The sequence below is a fragment of the Bufo bufo genome, chromosome 8 (assembly GCF_905171765.1).
Source record: "Bufo bufo chromosome 8, aBufBuf1.1, whole genome shotgun sequence".
NCBI classification, from domain to species: Eukaryota; Metazoa; Chordata; class Amphibia; order Anura; family Bufonidae; genus Bufo; species Bufo bufo.
Genome location: NC_053396.1, coordinates 99,411,715 through 99,431,588, shown reverse-complemented (window position 1 = coordinate 99,431,588; position 19,874 = coordinate 99,411,715).

Here is a 19,874-nt window from a genome sequence, read left to right as displayed (position 1 = left end):
TACTTGGCTGCTATTGTAACTCCCATAGACTTGAAAGGAGGATTCTAGGAGTTGTAGTTTTAGAACAGGTGGAGTGCTAAAGGTTGCTGATCCCCAATGTAATCACTTACTTGCAGTCCTAGGAAGGTTTCCATAATGTACATTAATTACCAAATGTGCCTCTGTCTCCATGTGCAGTGATGGCCAGTTCGCAGTGTTCACCGACGAACACATGCGATCTGCCATCTTTTTTCCCAAGTCCGTCGATGCAGAGGTAAGTCCTTACCTGTGCCTGCGCCGCGAGCCGCTCTGAAACACATGCTGTCCCCGGGAGCAGGCAGTTCCGAGAACAGCCTTCATTGGGCTGTTCTCGGAAAACTGCCTGCTCCCGGTGACCACATGTGTTTTAGAGCAGCTCGCAACGCAGGCACAGGTAAGGACTTATCTCTGCATCACCGGACTTGGGAATAAAGATGGCAGATCGCATGTGTTCGTCGGCGAACACTGCGAACTGGCCATCACTGTCCATGTGTTCTTCATTTTACTGCCCAAATAACATGCTCTTTTCAAAGGGTTACGGCCAGTGCTGAAATCAGAGATGAGCGAATTTCTTTAATATTCCATTCGGCCGGTTCAACAAATTTTCAGAAAAAATTTGCTTTGATACGAATATATTTTCGGCGAATCGCGATTAAAAACCGGCTATTTCCTGGCTGCTGAGAGCCTTTCTATGGGTGTAGAACACTGTCAGGGCCGGTTCTAGGTGAAATGGGGCCCTGGGACAAAAAACAATAAAGCCCCCCCCCCCCATGACACTTGATGACTTTTACAGAAGAAACTGTATATTGTGGGGCACGGTGTATGCTATATGTGTATAACAAACATATTTCATATGAAAACTTACAATTACTTGGCTTGACCCTTGGGGATCTCGGACACCACTTCAACACTTTGGCCGGGGGCTCGGTGGAGCTGATGTTGTGTTTTATCCAAATGAGAAAGAGGGAGAGGCTGATGCTGCTACTAGGAGGTCATACCATGGGGGAGTAATAAAGCCCACCATAATGCCCCCCCCCCCCCGCCAGTAGAAATAATTCTCCTTATAATGTGATAGTGCAAAAAATACTCCCTTGTAATGCCCCGAGGTGAGCTAATGTCCCCATAGTGCCCCCACAATGTGCCAGTATAAAATACCCCTATATAGTGCCCCCAGTAAATGCCCCCATAGTGCTCCTCTCCCCCCTCCCTCCTAGTGCCCCCCATAATGTACCAGTATAAAATGCCCCATATATAGTGCCTCAGTAGATGCCCTCAGTGTCCCCCATAATTTGTAAGTATAAAATACCCCTTCTCAGTGCCCCCGTAGATGACCCCATAGTACTCCTCTCCCACCTTCCCCATAGTACCCACCATAATGTGTTCCAGTATAAAATGCCCCTATACAGAGCCCCCATATAAAATAACCGTTCTTTGTGGCCTCAGCAGATGCTTCTATAGTGCCCACCAATAATGTGCCAGTAAGAAGTGCCCCCAATCATGTGCCAGTAAGAAATGCCCCCACAGTGTCACCCAATAATGTGCCAGTAAGAAGTGCCCCCAATGTGCTGGTAATAAGTGCCCCCATAGATGTCCCCCAATAATGTGCCAGTAAAACGTGCCCTCATAGATGCCCCCCAATCATGTGCCAGTAATAAGAGCCCACCCACCATCATGTGTCAGTAACAAGAGCCCCCACATAACATGTGCCAGTAGCCAGAAGACCCCCCATCATGTGCCAATAGCGAGAGCCCCCCTATATCATGTGCCAGTAGCCAGAGCCCCCCCTATATCATGACACTTATACTTACCTCCATGACACTTATACTTACCTCCTTGGCAGCGACGCGCTGTACGGCTCAGGGCTCAGGTGGCTCGATGACGTCACCGCCTGCGCCGGCCTAGTGCCTGCAGCCTATCAGAGGAAGGGGAAGGGATACACCTCTCCCTCCCCTGCCCTGCTGCACAGCCATCTGTATCGCTGTCCTGAGGACAGCGATACAGATGACTGGAGATGAGCGCTTCCACAATGGAAGCGCTCATCTCCGTTTGACACTGGCTGACTGTCCTGCCTATAGTTATTTGTGGGCTGGCGCGGGGGGGCCCCTAAGGACTCGGGGGCCCGTGGCAATTGCCCCCCTTGCCTCTATGGAAGCGCCGGCCCTTAACACTGTGCCTTGCAGTAACATGCATAGTGAGTGTGCTGGGGTAGTGAAATAATACTGTCAGTCCGTATGACATGTAGATGACAGGCGTCGCTATTAGAATCACACTGCACACTTCACTTAGTTGGGCAGTCACGGGGCCCAAACTGACCAAATAACTCAAGTATTAACTAAGCCTTACAGGACAATGTTAGCGCCAAGAAGAAGTGCACTGCTTTTGCACTGTAGTCAGCTGATTCCACATGGATGTCTACGGAACCTGTTCTATTAAAAGCTTTTACAGGTAGAGCCCCCATGACAGAGTGGAGAGTGTATCAGCAGTAATTTTGTGTTGACATCACTGATTATTTTGCCCTTCCTGTAAAACGTCAGAACAATAACCCACAAAAAACGGATCCTGTCTGTTGAGCATCTGCCTTCACTCGGTCAGCATTTGCTCAATAATCCATCAGTATTGCTAATGCAAAAAAAAAAAAAAAAAACAGGAGTGGATCTAAAACAGAGATGACACGGAAATGGTATATTTGCATATCTTCTGTGTTTTTTACCCACTCCTGCTTTTGGCTACCAAATCATAAGCCAATTCGGATGGGACCATACAGGCCTTACAGCTGCTACACAGACAGGATCGGTTGTGCGTCTCATTTTTCCTTCCTTCTGACAGATCAAAAGAAAGGTCAAACAAATGATGATGTCAGCCAGGCCGAAAGCCAAAATATTGGACCAGTCATGGAGTGGGGAGGGTGGGAGCAGCATGAGAAGTCCACATAGAGGACCTATGACATAGTGGTGAGGTGGAAGCAGCATGAGGAGACCACAGAGTGGCCCAATGACAGGGTCTGAAGATGGATGCAGTATGAGGAGGCCACCGAGTGGCACAATGACAGAGTCTGTAGATGGCAGCAGTATGATGAGACCAGCGAGTGGCAAGGTGACATAGCGTGGATATGGCAGCAGCATGAGGAGACCACAGAGTGGCAAGGTGACATAGTGTGCAGATGGCAGCAGCAGCAGGATCCCACAGAGTGGCAAGGTGATGTGTGGAGATGGCAGCAGCAGGAGGCGCCATAGAGTGACATGGTGACATAGTGTGCAGAAGGCAGTAGCAGCAGAAACAGCAGCAAGAGGATACCATAGAGTGGCAAGATGACATAGTGTGGAGATGGCATCAGCAGCAGCAGGATTACACAGTGGCAAGTTGACATAGTGTGGAGATGGCAGCAGCAGCAGCAGCAGCAGCAGCATCAAGAGGATTCCATAGAATGGCAAAGTGACATAGTGTGGAGATGGCAGCAGCATAAGGAGACCACAGAGTGGCAAGTTGACATAGTGTGGAGATGGCAGCAGCAGCAGGATAACACAGAGTGGCAAGGTGACATAGTGTGGAGGTGGCAGCAGCAAATATGAACTTAGTCTAATTTTCTCTTTTTCTCTTGAAATATTGCATTAATCGCTTTTATCGCAAATAACACCAAATGTGAACTGCGTCTATTTTTCTCGTATTGTAGTGAAATATGACAATAAACGCTTTTAGTGCAAATAACTGCAAATATGAACCTAGTCTATTTTTCTCTTTTTCTCTAGAAATATCGCAATAAACGCTTTTAGCACAAATAACTCCAAATGTGAACTGCGTCTATTTTTGTAGTAAAATATGGCAATAAATGCTTTTAGCGCAAATAACAACAAAAGTGACCTGCGTATATATATTTATCTTTTTCCACAGATAAAAGCCACTAAATGCTTTTCAACATAGCACTTGCACCCCAATAAATAATTGCTGGAATGACAGCTGTATTATGAGACTATATGGTTCCCTTACGTCCTACCAGCAGCACAGATGGGATTAACTACCCCCCGTGGACTGGTAGGACCGGCGGAATTTTAATGAGCCCAAGAACCAATAATAAAGATTTACACCCCTACAAAAGGAGGGGACACCCCCCAGCCCATTGTGTTCTTTTCTGTCCTCCGGACAGGTGGACTGGCGGTTTCCCTCCGTTTTAGGGGAAGTATTTATCTTTTGTGCTGGCGTTTTTTTTTCCTAAATCCACCCCCTATTTCTGCTGTATTTTTATTTTACCTCTCTTGCAGGGGTTGTTTTGTCCTGCTTACCTCCCCTCTCCTCTTGCTGTCGCCCGGCGCGGCGTTTTCAACGTGACGTCGGCCCCTTCCTGGCGTCACTTCCGGTTCTGGAATTGGATTCTGGCTTCGTGGGGGGGGGGGGGGCGGTGCCGTCCCCTCCCCTCCCTTCCCTATTTAAAGCTCCTTCTGTCTCTCATTCTTTCTCTGGCAGCACATGCTTTCTGAGCTAGCTCCCAGCGCCCATTAGTACTTTGTACTTTCTCTATTTGTGCGGTTATTTGTTGCAGTCTTGCTACTACGCTACTTTGGTGGGCCTCTGCTTATGCTTCGCCTGATGGTTTCAATTTGTTCAAAATTATTAACTATTTTTTATTTTTGCAGCGATGGCTTCCCCTAAGGACCCGGAGACCCGTAAAGCGGTATCAAAGAGGAAGCACTTGTCCTGCTTTGATTTCAGTACGCTGCTGGACGACAATTGTACCTACTCAAGGTGCGAGGCGTGCCGTAGATCACAGTCGGCTACGGAACCCACCGTGCAAGAGATGTATGCGTGGGTCAAGAAATATGTGGATGAATCCATCAAGGGTGTAGTTAACCTGCTGGACGAGAGGCTTCCTACCTCTACTCAAGCCCCCATGGAGACCTCTGCACCCGTGGAGAGGCCCGCTGCAATTTCTCTAGGCTCCACCTCTTTGGATGAAGAAGAGCTAACTTCCTGTTTTTTCCCACCAGAAAAGACCCAGAAATTGCTAAAGTCCATCAGGTCGGGGGACCATAATGTTGACACCGGGGAGTCCTCCAATCCCGTCGGTCGGGCACAGCGTGTCTTTAAGGCGGATGAGACCCTCCTTTTCGTTATGAGAATGGAATGGAAGAAGCCTGAAAAAGGCCCTGTCCTGACAAAAAAATTCAGGACCATGTTTCCCATGGCAAACTCCTTCGTGGAATCGTGGGGTTCCATTCCCAAGGTGGACATGGCTATTGCCAAACTGTCCAGACGCACTCTGGTGCCAGCAGACGATGGGTCTAGTCTGCAAGACCCCCTTGACAGGAGGGCAGAGTGCACTCTGAGGAGAGGTTATTTGGCTGCTGAAGCCTCCGCGTCTACCACTATTGCGGCTACGGAAGTCTCTTCCTTCCCGCGCTCCCGTCTCAACCATGTGGACCAAAGAGTGTCCCGGGACGATATCCTGGCCGCGTTTAAGACCGTTAATTTAGCCACAGACTTTCTGTGCGATACAGCACAGTTGCAGCTGAAGCTGGCAGCCAAGTCGATGGCCTTAGTTTCCGCAGCCCATAGGCCCTTATGGCTTAAGCCATGGGTCGCGGATAATGCGTCCAAATACAATCTATGTGGTTTGCCTTTTGAGCCTGACCGCCTGTTCGGTGCTCAGCTGGATAAAATTATGGAGGATCTCTCTGACAAAAAGGGGAAGTCTCTTCCCCAGCAGCCCTTTCGGGGTCGGGGCAGACAGGAGCGTGGCGGTAGATCCGGCCAACAGTCTACATCACGTAGAGACTGGAGGGCACAGCAAAAATTTTCAAAGCGCCCTCGCAGAGGAGCTAAGGAGGCTAAGCCCTCCTTACTATGGGCCTCTCGCAGGCTCTCGGTTGACCCCCGTTACTCCTGCCATCCTTCCCAAAGATTTTTCCATTCCTTGTCCCCTGCTGCCTGTCGGGGGGCGTCTCGCCCAGTTCAAGGTAGTCTGGGCTCAGGAGATTCCGGACCCTTGGGTCCTAAAGGTCATTTCCGAGGGCTACTTAATAAACCTCAAGTTGCCTCCCTCGGACAGATTTATTGTCAATCAGTGCCTCCTGCCTGCCAAACAGGCTATTTTAATATCCTCAGGGGCGCTCTGAAGGATGTTCCGGCAGGAGAACTGGGCTTAGGGATCTATTCTCCGGTTTTTCTAGTTCCCAAAAAATCCAGAGACCTCCGGATGATTATCGATTTGAGATTTTTCAATCGATTTATAAGGAAGGTAAAGTTTCACATGGGAACTATCAAGTCAGTCATCCACGTTCTCAACCCTGGAGACGTGATCGCTACCCTGGACCTCAAGGATGCCTATATTCACATCCCCATCCACCCTGCCTCCCAGAGGTATCTCAGGATCGCGGTCCAGGTCTCGAGGGTCCTCAGGCACCTTCAATTTGCTGCCTTACTCTTCAGGATTTTCTCTGCTCCGATCACCTTCACCAAGGTGGTGGTTTCTGTGGTGGCAGCTTTGAGGCTTCAAGGGCTGACCGTAATTCCTTATCTGGACGATTGGCTCTTAATAGCCTCCTTGGTTCCAGTTCTTTCCCGCCATCTTCATGTAGCGATCTCTTTTCTGCTCCGCCTAGGGTGGATCATCAACTGGCAGAAGTCGAATGTGAGCCCGTCGACTTCAGTAACCTATCTAGGCTTCATAGTAGACTCCGTTGGGATGTCACTCCAGTTGACTCCAGAAAGAAGAACTCGGATTCGGAACCTGGCAAGGTTCCTATCTATTCCTCGTCGAGTCTCTATCAGGACTCTCATGAAGATGTTGGGGCTCATGTCAGCGGCTGCAAATTCAGTCCCTTGGGCTTTGTGGCACCTCCGCCCCCTTCAGTCGGAGGTCCTTGCCAAATGGGATGGCAGCCCCACCGGGCTAAACTCCCTGTGCTCCCTGTCTTGTCAAACTCAAACCTCCCTGAGATGGTGGCTCAATCCCCCGGAGGGAATGTCTATAACCCAGCCATCCTGGCTCATATTGTCTACGGATGCGTCCCAAGTAGTCTGGGGCGCTCACCTAGACGATTCCCCTGTCCAAGGGACTTGGTCTCCTCAGGAGCGGCCACTTTCCTCCAATCTCCAAGATTCGAGCCATCCGGCTAGCCCTCCTTCACTTTGCCCCCCGAATTCGGGGCATGGCCGCGGTGAGAGTACAGTCAGACAACATGACTGCAGTCCTGTACATCAACAAGCAGGGAGGCACAAGATCTCTACCCCTCCTTTCAGAGATCGGGGTAATTCTTCAGTGGGCAGAGTTGAACCTTTCCCACCTGTCTGCCATCCACATTCGTGGTTCCTGCAACCTAATTGCGGATCGTCTGAGTCGCGGTCTGCCGACAATGGAATGGTCCCTGCATCCGGAGATTTTCAGGCAGATAATCCTCAGGTGGGGGTTGCCACAGGTAGACCTCATGGCAACGAGGTTCAATGCCAAGGTGGAGAGGTTCTGCTCACTTTACAGGGAGGACAACCCCCTGGCGATAGATGCTCTGTCTATACCGTGGAGGTTCAGGCTGGCTTATATGTTCCCTCCTTTTTCCATGATACCAAGGGTATTGATGAAAATCCATCAGGATCAGGCCTCGGTGATTGCCATCATACCGTTTTGACCCAAGAGATCCTGGTTTACCCAGCTCATTCACATGAGTCGGGGACATTATTGGAGGCTCCCCCCACGACAGACCCTGGTGTCATGGGACACTTGTCCAGATCTGCACAAGTTCAACCTGACAGTCTGGAGGTTAACCAGTCCCTTCCCAGAATAGAAGGGCTTTCAGAGTCGGTCCTGAGAACGTTATCACATTCAAGAGCAGAATCTACTAAGAAAGCCTACTCCAGAATTATGAAGATTTTTTTCGTCATGGTGTGCTTCTAACTAGGTGGCATCTGCATTTCCGCCCCTCTCTGCGATTCTTCAATTTCTACAGGACGGCCTAGACAGAGGCCTTGCTCCATCTACGCTGAGGGTCCAGATTTCTGCCATCTCGGCCTGTCTCAACAGACCCTATTCTTGGGACCCACTCGTCAAACGCTTCATTAAAGGAGCCGAAAGGATGAATCCTACAGTACTGAAGCCCATCCCTCAGTGGGACTTATCAGTCGTGCTCAGGGGTCTAGCATCTCCCCCCTTCGAGCTTTTGGAGGAGGTGGATTTCAAGTTCATGACTCTGAAGTTAGTGTTCCTACTGGCAGTAACTTCAGCCAAGAGAGTCTCAGAACTTCAAGCCTTCTCGGCCTCAGAACCCTATACTATCTTTCTTCAAGACCGGGTTCTCCTGAGATTCCTTCCATATTTCAGGACTAAGGTCCCTTTATTTCACAACATCAATCAGGTGCTTTCTTTACCAGTTTTACTTTCTCCTTCTACCTCCTCCAGGGATCCTGTCAAGCATACGTTGGATATCTCGAGATGCCTCCCGATCTATGTAGATAGATCCAATGAGTTCAGGATAGATGAGAATTTCTTTATCCTGCTTGCCGGTAAGTCTAAAGGCCGCAAGGCATCCAAGGCGTCGATTGGTCGCTGGATTAAGGAGGCCATCAGAGAATCATTTGTCTCCCAGGCTTTAGATCCTCCAGAGTTTGTGAAGGCCCATTCCACTAGGGCCATCTCTACTTCTTTCGCTGAAAGAAGCCTCCTTCCTCTGGAGATAATTTGTAAAGCTGCCTCCTGGAGCTCTGAAACCACTTTCATCTCTGTCACAAGCAGACAGCTGAGAGGCTCTGACAGGAGCCGTTCAGATCCTCCCCCTTGAGTTTCTTTGTTTTGGTTTCTGTTACTCACCTCGTTAGGCTATCTCAGCTGTCATGCAGTCAGACTCATTACCTCCCTTTATATTCTCCCCCATAAGGTAGTTGGGTGTGGCTGATACTACTTCCTGGAATGAGTGTGCATGCTGACTTCAGCTCCCAGCTCCCAGTTCTCAGTTCACAGTCGTCTTCAGATAAGTGCTGTTTTGTATTTATGATTTTCTGTTGTCTGGATCCAGGTGACCCTGACTCCCTCCGTGTCTGTGTAGGGAGCCGGTGGTCGTGTCCCCTCACTATTGTAGGGCCTTCAGGTTAAGATAGCCGAGGTACGTGGATATGCGCCCATTCACCTTTAGAGTGGTCGCATAGGCTGAGCATTAAGGGAGAGCGGCAGGTCGATTGCAGGGGTCTCCCTTTATGTTCCTTAGTTGTGGATCCAGTGAGTCATCATTTGTTATTTGTATCATCTTGTTTCCTGTACACCATCCGTGACATTATCAGCCACCAAAACCGTCTCAAGCATGGATCCGGTTTCACTTTTGGCTGAACGCTTCCAGGGTCTTTCATTGGAGGTAGCTGATCTCCGTAAGACTTTTTCTCAGTTTCAAGTGACCGGTTCAGCTTGCGTTCATGGAGTTTGTGCTGAGCCTAAGATTTCGCTCCCGGATACGTTTTCCGGGGGTAGTGAGAATTTTGTACGTTTTAGAGAGGCTTGCAAACTCCATTTTCGCCTTCTTCCCCATTCTTCCGGTGATGAAGAACGGAGGGTGGGGATCATTATATCGCTGCTCAGGGGTAATGCTCAGTCCTGGGCCTTTTCCCTGCCGGAGGGGGCACAACCCCTCCGTTCAGTGGATGAATTCTTTTTAGCCCTGGGTCAGATATATGATCCGGATCGTATTGCTCTGGCTGAGTCTAGACTACGTCTGTTATGCCAGGGTAAACAATCCGCAGAGATATACTGCTCAGAATTTCGGAGATGGGCAGCAGATACGGGTTGGAATGATGCTGCACTCCGAAGTCAATTTTGCTATGGTCTTTCTGAGGGATTGAAAGATGCATTTGCCTTTCATGAAAGACCTACCTCCTTGAATTCTGCTATGTCTCAGGCTGTTCGTATTGACAGGCGTCTTAGAGAAAGAGGAGAGATTTCTCCTTCTTGTCATGCTCAGTCCCGGGACAGTGCACCGGTGTCATTCTGTGCACAGGGGTCTCAGTCGCTGTCAGCCCCTTCTGAGCAGGAGCCCATGCAGCTGGGGTTGATTGCCTCTGACAATAGAGGATTCAGCCCGCAGGGGAGGGTTTGCTTTTGTTGTGGAGGTATAAATCATCTGGCAAATGTTTGTCCCTCTAGGAGATTCAGGCAGTTTTCTGGGAGTAATAAAGAGACAAAAAGGAGATCTTTTAAGAATATTCCGTCTGTTACTATTGGCAGGGTTGAGGCGGAAATTGAAGAATTGTCTTTTGCTTGTAGTTCCCGTTTTGTCCTGCCTGCTAGGGTGGCGCTAGAGAGCAAGAGCATTTTTTGTGAGATTTTTGTGGATAGTGGAGCAGCTGTCAACCTCATTGATAACCAATTTGCAATAACTCATGGTTTCCAGGTTTGCACTTTGCGAAAAAATATTCCTGTTTTTTCTATTGATTCAGCTCCACTTTCTCAGAAATCATTAAAGGGCATAGTTCACAATATCCGTTTAATTGTGAATGATACTCATGTTGAGGATGTGTCATGTTTCGTCCTTAGCGGTTTGCCTACTCCTCTAGTGTTGGGGCTACCCTGGCTCTCTAAACATAACCCCACCATTGATTGGCCAGCGAGGCAAATAAATGGTTGGAGTGACTTTTGCAGAGAGAATTGCCTCATAACATCTATTTCTGAGGTTTCTACTAAAACTGTACCACCTTTCCTCTCTGAATTTTTGGATGTTTTCTCTGAGAGTGGAGTTCAGGATTTGCCTCCGCACAGGGAGTATGATTGCCCTATTGATCTCATCCCAGGTGCCAAGCTGCCTAAATCTCGTTTATACAATCTTTCCCAACCTGAGAGGGTCGCGATGCGTGCTTATATCTCTGAGAGTCTGAGAAAAGGACACATACGACCCTCAAAGTCACCTGTTGCCGCTGGTTTTTTCTTTGTTAAGAAAAAAGATGGTTCTTTAAGACCTTGTCTGGATTTCAGGGAGCTGAACAGTATCACTATTCGTGATCCGTATCCGCTTCCTTTAATCCCAGATTTGTTTAACCAGGTTGTTGGGGCTAAAGTCTTTTCCAAATTAGACCTAAGAGGGGCATACAACCTGGTTAGGGTCAGAGAAGGAGACGAATGGAAGACGGCTTTCAATACCCCTGAGGGCCATTTTGAGAATTTAGTTATGCCTTTTGGTTTGATGAATGCCCCAGCCGTTTTTCAGCATTTCGTTAACAGCATTTTTTATCATTTAATGGGAAAATTTGTATTAGTGTATTTGGATGACATTTTGATTTTTTCTCCTGATTTCAAAACTCATAAGGAACACTTATGTCAGGTCTTACTCATCCTGCGGGAGAATAAATTATACGCGAAACTGGAAAAATGTGTGTTTGCGGTTCCAGAGATCCAATTTCTGGGGTTTCTTGTCTCCGCTTCTGGTTTTCGCATGGACCCCGAGAAGGTCCGCGCTGTGCTTGAGTGGGAGCTTCCTGAGAATCAGAAGGCGCTGATGCGTTTTTTGGGCTTTGCTAATTATTACAGGAAATTTATTTTGAATTATTCCTCTGTTGTTAAACCACTCACGGATATGACCAGAAAGGGGGTAGATTTTTCTTCCTGGTCGGTAGAGGCGCGTAAGGCCTTTTCTGATATCAAGGAGAGTTTTGCTTCCGCTCCCATCCTAGTACAACCTGATGTTTCCTTACCCTTCATAGTTGAGGTTGATGCTTCTGAGGTGGGGGTGGGGGCGGTCTTGTCTCAGGGTTCCTCTCCTGCCAAATGGCAACCGTGTGCCTTTTTCTCAAAGAAGCTCTCCTCCGCAGAGAGAAATTATGATGTGGGAGATAGGGAATTGTTGGCCATCAAGTTGGCTTTTGAGGAATGGCGCCATTGGCTAGAGGGAGCCAGACACCCTATTACCGTGTTTACTGACCATAAAAATCTGGCCTACTTGGAGTCAGCCAAGCGTCTGAACCCGAGACAGGCCAGATGGTCTTTGTTCTTTTCAAGGTTTAATTTTGTTGTTACGTTCCGCCCTGGGGTTAAGAATGTGAAGGCAGATGCCCTGTCACGTTGTTTCCCGGGAGGTGGGAATTTTGAATACCCGGGTCCCATTTTAGCTGAAGGTGTGGTGGTCTCTGCTCTCTTTCCTGAATTGGAGGCAGAGGTGCAGGCAGCCCAGTCAGAAGCTCCTGATCTTTGTCCTCCTGGGAGGTTGTTTGTGCCTCTCGCTTTGAGACACAAGATTTTTAAAGAACACCATGATACGGTCCTTGCTGGGCACCCGGGGACAAGAGCCACACTGGATCTCATTGCTCGGAGATTCTGGTGGCCTGCGCTTCGTAAGTCAGTTGAGGGTTTTGTGGCAGCTTGCGAGACTTGCGCTCGTGCCAAGGTCCCTCACTCACGGCCATCAGGTCCTCTCCTTCCTTTGCCCATTCCTTCCCGTCCTTGGACACATCTGTCCATGGACTTCATAACGGACTTGCCTCGTTCCTCGGGGAAGTCTGTGATTCTGGTGGTGGTGGACCGTTTTAGCAAAATGGTGCACTTTATCCCTTTTCCAGGTTTGCCCAATGCTAAGACGCTGGCGCAGGCATTTGTTGACCACATTGTCAAATTGCATGGGATTCCTTCTGACATAGTCTCTGATAGGGGCACGCAGTTTGTTTCCAGATTCTGGAAGGCTTTCTGTTCTCGCTTGGGGGTTCGCTTGTCATTCTCTTCTGCTTTCCATCCGCAGTCGAATGGCCAGACAGAGCGTGTCAATCAGAATCTGGAGACATATCTGCGCTGTTTTGTGGCGGAGAATCAGGAGGATTGGTGTTCGTTTTTGTCCCTTGCTGAGTTTGCTTTAAATAACCGTCGTCAGGAGTCCTCTGATAAGTCACCATTTTTTGGTGCATATGGGTTTCATCCGCAGTTTGGGACTTTCTCTGGAGAGGGCTCTTCTGGTTTGCCTGATGAGGACAGATTCTCCTCGTCTTTGTCATCTATTTGGCAAAATATTCAGGATAATCTAAAGAATATGAGTGAGAGATATAAGTGTGTGGCGGATAAGAGACGTATGCCTGGTCCGGACCTGAATGTTGGTGATTTGGTGTGGCTGTCTACCAAGAATATCAAATTGAAGGTTCCCTCCTGGAAGTTGGGTCCTAGGTTTATTGGGCCTTACAAGATCCTGTCTGTCATCAATCCTGTTGCCTACCGTCTTGATCTTCCTCAGACTTGGAAGATCCATAATGTTTTCCATAAGTCCTTATTGAAACCTTATGTTCAACCTATTGTACCTTCTCCTTTGCCTCCTCCTCCGATTATGGTTGATGGGAATCTTGAATTTCAGGTCTCTAGGATTGTGGATTCTCGTCTTGTCCGCGGTTCCCTCCAGTACCTCGTTCATTGGGAGGGTTATGGTCCTGAGGAGAGGATGTGGCTCCCAGTGACGGACATTAAGGCCTCTCGCCTCATCAGGGCTTTCCATAGGTCCCATCCTGAGAAGGTGGGCCCTGAGTGTCCGGAGTCCACTCCTAGAGGGAGGGGTACTGTCACAAGCAGACAGCTGAGAGGCTCTGACAGGAGCCGTTCAGATCCTCCCCCTTGAGTTTCTTTGTTTTGGTTTCTGTTACTCACCTCGTTAGGCTATCTCGGCTGTCATGCAGTCAGACTCATTACCTCCCTTTATATTCTCCCCCATAAGGTAGTTGGGTGTGGCTGATACTACTTCCTGGAATGAGTGTGCATGCTGACTTCAGCTCCCAGCTCCCAGTTCTCAGTTCACAGTCTTCTTCAGATAAGTGCTGTTTTGTATTTATGATTTTCTGTTGTCTGGATCCAGGTGACCCTGACTCCCTCCGTGTCTGTGTAGGGAGCCGGTGGTCGTGTCCCCTCACTATTGTAGGGCCTTCAGGTTAAGATAGCCGAGGTACGTGGATATGCGCCCATTCACCTTTAGTGGTCGCATAGGCTGAGCATTAAGGGAGAGCGGCAGGTCGATTGCAGGGGTCTCCCTTTATGTTCCTTAGTTGTGGATCCAGTGAGTCATCATTTGTTATTTGTATCATCTTGTTTCCTGTACACCATCCGTGACAATCTCCCACTACAGACTAGACGCCAGGGTAGCTGAGTTTTAGGCCTTTGGGCAGACTATTCCTAGCTCTGCCAGGCATGAAGGCCCTCCGTAGGGATTCTTTGTCACGGCGGACAGGATATAAGATACACAGAAAAGTAAACAAACAAGTTTCTAGGCGAGAAGCTGGGGATAAAGGTCACCTCCTAACATATCCCTACCAGCTCTCCCTATACTGCTATGCCCACGATCAGACCCTTAAGGTGGGAATACCGTGTCCTTGTGCCTGGGCTGAAAATACCCTAAAATCTCTAAGATGGTGATAGGGGAATAGAGGTAGCCTGCTCCCTCAGAACCTGGAGGGGCAGGTGTCTCTCTAACAGCCTAGACAGCAAAACCACAAGAGAACAAAAACCAACTTATTTTTTGAGCAGGAACAGCCAATCCTTCCTTCCTTGCATACACAGAGCAAGACAGAAGCTATAACCCGCACGGAACACTGGGAGTGGGTGTGATTTAAACTGAAATCAATGACCCCACCCAGTGCACCTGAAGGGAGGCGGATCTAGATTGACTCCAAAACAAAACAAAAGGCTAGACACGTGCTGCCAATCTGGCAGACCTCCAAACATAGCCTGAGCAGGGCATGACAGTATCCCCCCTTCTACGGGTGACCTCCGGACACCCTGGGCCAACCTTATCTGGGTGGGATCTGTGAAAAGCCCTCACCAGTCGGCTGGCACTAACATCCAGAGTCGAAACCCACATCCTTTCCTCAGGGCCATATCCCCTCCAGTGTACCAGGTACTGAAGGGAACCCCGAAGAACTCTTGAGTCAAGAACCCTGGAGATCTCGAACTCTAAATTTCTATCAACCAGAACAGGAGGAGGAGGAGGCAATGGCGATGGTTCCACCGGTTTCACATATTTTTTCAGTAAAGACCTGTGGAACACATCATGGATCCTCCAAGTCTGTGGAAGATCCAGCCGAAACGCTACTGGATTGACCACCGCAGATATTTTGTTCGGTCCAATAAATCTTGGACCCAGTTTGCAAGATGGTACTCTCAATTTAATATTTTTAGTAGATAACCACACCAGATCACCCACACACAGGTCTGGACCAGTCATACGTCTCTTGTCAGCCATTCGCTTATACCTCTCACCTATCTTCTCTAAATTCACTTGGATCCTCCGACAGATAGAAGACAAGGCTGAAGAAAATCTCTCCTCCTCTGGCATCCCAGAGGAACTAGTCCCAGAAAAGGTACCAAACTGAGGATGAAAACCGTATGCGCCAAAAAATGTCGACTTACCCGTGGACTCCTGCTTACGGTTATTCAAAGCAAACTCTGCTAGGAACAAGAATGAGGACCAGTCCTCCTGATTCTCAGCCACAAAGCACCTCAAGTAGGTCTCCAGGTTTTGATTAGTACGCTCTGTCTGCCCATTCGACTGTGGATGAAAAGCCGAAGAGAACAAAAGTTGAACGCCAACCCGAGAGCAGAACGCCCTCCAAAACCTGGAGACAAACTGTGTGCCCCTATCAGAAACCACATCCGAAGGAATGCCATGCAATTTCACGATATTATCCACAAAAATCTGCGCAAAAGTCTTGGCATTGGGCAAACTAGCTAACGATATAAAGTGAGCCATTTTACTAAAACGGCCAACCACCACCAAAATTACTGTCTTACCGGAGGAACTCGGCAGATCTGTAATAAAGTCCATAGACAAGTGCGTCCAAGGACGAGACGGAATAGACAAAGGAAGAAGTGAACCAGCAGGTCGAGTATGAGCAACCTTTGACCGTGCACAGGTTTCACAAGCTGCCACGTAATGCTCTTACGTAACCCGGGACACAAGATCAAAGGTGGACTTACCACCAGGATGTCCGGTAAGGACAGTATCGTGATGTTCCTTGAATACCTTGTATCGCAGTCCGTCAGGAACAAACAACCTCCCTGGGGGACAAGAACCAGGAGCCCCCTCCTGGGCTCCCAACACCTCCATCTCCAATTCAGGGTACAGGGCGGAGACCTCCACCCCATCAGCCAAAATTGGAGCAGGATCCTCTGAATCACATCCCCCAGGAAAACTGCGAGACAACGCATCTGCTATGACGTTTTTAACCCCCGGGCGAAAAGTAACCACAAAATTGAACCTGGTAAAAAACAGTGACCATCTGGCCTGTCTAGGGTTCAGACGCTTGGCAGATTGCAGGTAAGCCAAATTCTTATGATCCGTATATACCGTAACGGGGTGAGATGCCCCCTCCAACCAGTGACGCCATTCCTCAAAGGCCAATTTGATGGCCAGCAATTCTCTATCTCCTACATCATAATTCCTCTCGACGACCGAGAGCTTCTTGGAAAAAAAGCACACGGAACCCATTTGCTAGGAGATGAACTCTGCGACAGCACTGCTCCAACCCCCACCTCTGATGCATCAACCTCCACCACGAATGGCTAAGACACATCGGGCTGCACCAGAATGGGAGCAGACGCAAAACATTCCTTAATAGTCGAAAAGGCCTGCAATGCCTCATCCGACCAGACAGACGTCGGTGCCCTTCTTAGTCATATCGGTCAGAGGTTTTACAATGGTAGAATAGTTAAAAAAAAAAATCTATAATTAGTAAACCCCAAAAACCGCATCAAAGCTTTCTGATTCTCCGGTCTGTCCCATTCCAGAACCACCCAGACCTTTTCGGGGTCCATACGAAAACCGGAGTCAGAAAGGAGATATCCCAGAAACTGAAGTTCCTGCACAGAAAACACACATTTCTCCAATTTGGCATATAATTTATTCTCCCGAAGGATCGTCAAAACCTGTCTCACGTGATCCTGATGGGTCTTCAGATCAGGAGAGTAAATTAAAATGTCATCCAAGTAAACTACCATGAACGTCCCCACAAAATGATGGAAAATGTCATTGACGAATCGCTGAAATACCAATGGCGCGCTCGTTAACCCAAGAGGCATAACCAGATTCTCGAAATGACCCTCATGTGTGTTGAAGGCCGTTTTCCACTCATCCCCTTCCTTGATTTTGATCAGATTGTAGGCCCCTCTTTAATCCAACTTGGAGAACACCTTGGCTCCAACAATCTGATCAAAAAGATCGGAGATAAAAGGAAGGGGATACAGATCACGGACCGTAATACGGTTTAATTCCCGGAAATCCAAACAAGGTCTCAGCGATCCATCCTTTTTCTTTACAAAGAATAAACCCACTGCCACTGGAGACTTAGATGGCCTAATATGACCTTTTGCCAAACTCTCGGCAATATACTTCCGCATGACCTCTCTCTCAGGTTGAGAAAGATTGTAAAGCCGAGACTTTGGCAACTTAGCCCCTGGGATGAGATTAACTGGACAATCATAGTCACGATTAGGGGGCAATTTCTGAGCCCCACCCTCCGAAAAGACATCCGCAAAATCTGAGAGATACAGAGGTAGAGCCATAGTTGACACACCAAAGTTAGATGTGCCAAGACAATTATCTGAACAAAACTCACTCAAACCAATAATCTGTCTTGCTTGCCAATCTATAATTGGGTCATGTTTTGTCAACCACGGTAACCCTAAGACTATAGGAGCGGGCAAGTCCTTCATGACAAAACAAGACATAATCTCAACATGTGAATCACCCACCCTTAACAGAATACCATGAGCAATATGAGTGAGACTTTTTTTGAGAAAGAGGGGAAGAATCAATTGCGAAAACCGGAATCTCTCTTTCTAAAGTGCAAGCACTTAGACCCAGATTTTGAAGAAAAAGAAAATCAATGAGGTTTACCCCAGCACCACAGTCAATGAATACTTCAACAAAAAAATTTGTTGAGTCTAGCACCACCATAGCTGGAAGGAGAAAATGAGTACTACAGGGAGCTTGCATACCTGCTTGCTCCACCACTTCATTCACACTACCAAGAGTAAGGAATGTTTATTTTTTTTCCTCTTTCAGTAAACCTCTTTGTGATTCTTTCTCATCAACATGCGGTTTAACAAAAGGACAAGCAAAAATAAAATGACTTTTCCCACAGTAATAACAAAGTTTATGCAACCTCCTAAAGTCTCTACTACCAGAACAGAAAGATACCTGACCCAGCTGCATGGGTTCCTCCCCTACCCCAGAGTTACATGTAATATCACCCTGGGGAACAGGTGAGACGAAACCACTCACAGAAGGGATCCCTTGCGCGGAGGGAGCCTTACACCTATCTCTAATACGTCTATCTAACCGTACTGCCAAAGACATTGAATTCTCTAATGTATCCGGGTACTCATGAAAGGCAAGGGTATCTTTCAATCTCTCAGATAACCCCTGACAAAACTGACTACGTAACGCGGGGTCATTCCACTCTGACTCGGTAGCCCATCTCCTAAACTCAACGCAGTAAGCCTCTGCAGTATGTTCACCTTGTAATAAATTGCGCAATTTAGATTCCGCCATCGAGACCCGATCTGGATCATCATATATTAATCCCAAGGCTTTAAAAAATTCTTCCACCGACCGGAGGGCCAGAGAACCGGGCAGCAGAGAAAAGGCCCAGGATTGTGCGTCCCCTTTAAGCAGAGAAATGATTATACCAACCCTCTGACTTTCATCACCACATGAAGATGGATGCAGCCGAAAATATAACTTGCATGACTCTTTAAAGCGGATAAAGTCATCCACACCCCCTAAAAAACCAACAGGGAGAGCGACTTTAGGCTCCTCATAAATTTTACTTGCACCTGATGCCTGAGCATTCTGACACCGTGTCACCGAATTACGCAGATCCGCAACCTCAAGGGATAATCCCTGCATGCGATCAACTAGCGCATCAATTGACTCCATCTCAAAAACCACTGAGCAATGGCAGTCAAAGTATTGGCGGGTTATAATGTCACGGCAGACAGGATATAAGATACACAGAAAAATAAACAAACAAGTTTCTAGGCGAGAAGCTGGGGATAAAGGTCACCTCCTAACATATCCCTACCAGCTCTCCCTATACTGCTATGCCCACGATCAGACCCTTAAGGTGGAAATACCGTGTCCTCGTGCCTGGGCTGAAAATACCCTAAAATCCCTAAGATGGTGATAGGGGAATAGAGGCAGCCTGCTCCCTCAGAACCTGGAGGGGCAGGTGTCTCTCTAACAGCCTAGACAGCAAAACCACAAGAGAACAAAAAACAACTTATCTTTTGAGCAGGAACAGCCAATCCTTCTTTCCTTGCATACACAGAGCCAGACTGAAGCTATAACTCGCACGGAACACTGGGAGTGGGTGTGATTTAAACTGAAACCAACGACCCCACCCAGTGCACCTGAAGGGAGTCGGATCTAGCTTGACTCCAAAACAAAACAAAAGGCTAGACACATGCTGCCAATCTGGCAGACCTCCGCACATAGCCTGAGCAGGGCATGACAGCACCGGCCCATAAGACGCACCTAGGTTTTTGAGGAGGAAAAAAAATATATATATTTTTTGAACCAAAAGGTGTGCTTTTGGTGGGTTTTGAACTAATTGTGGTCTGTGGATGGCGCACTGTTATGGGGGATCTGTGGGTGACACACTGTTATGGGGGATCTGTGGGTGGCTCTTATTGGGGTCTCTGGATGGCACTGTTATGGGGATCTGTGTATGACAGTTATGGGGGGATCTGTGGATGACACATATATAGCATCTTATGCTATGTGTCATCCACAGATCCCCTCCATAAGTGTCCCTGTAGTGAATGACCCTCAATACAGGGGGTGGGGGTCGCATCTGCTTTTATAATGACAGCGGGGCCCGTGCAGTGACTGTATTCTACTACACGGGCCCCGCTCACTGTATATTATCGTATCTGT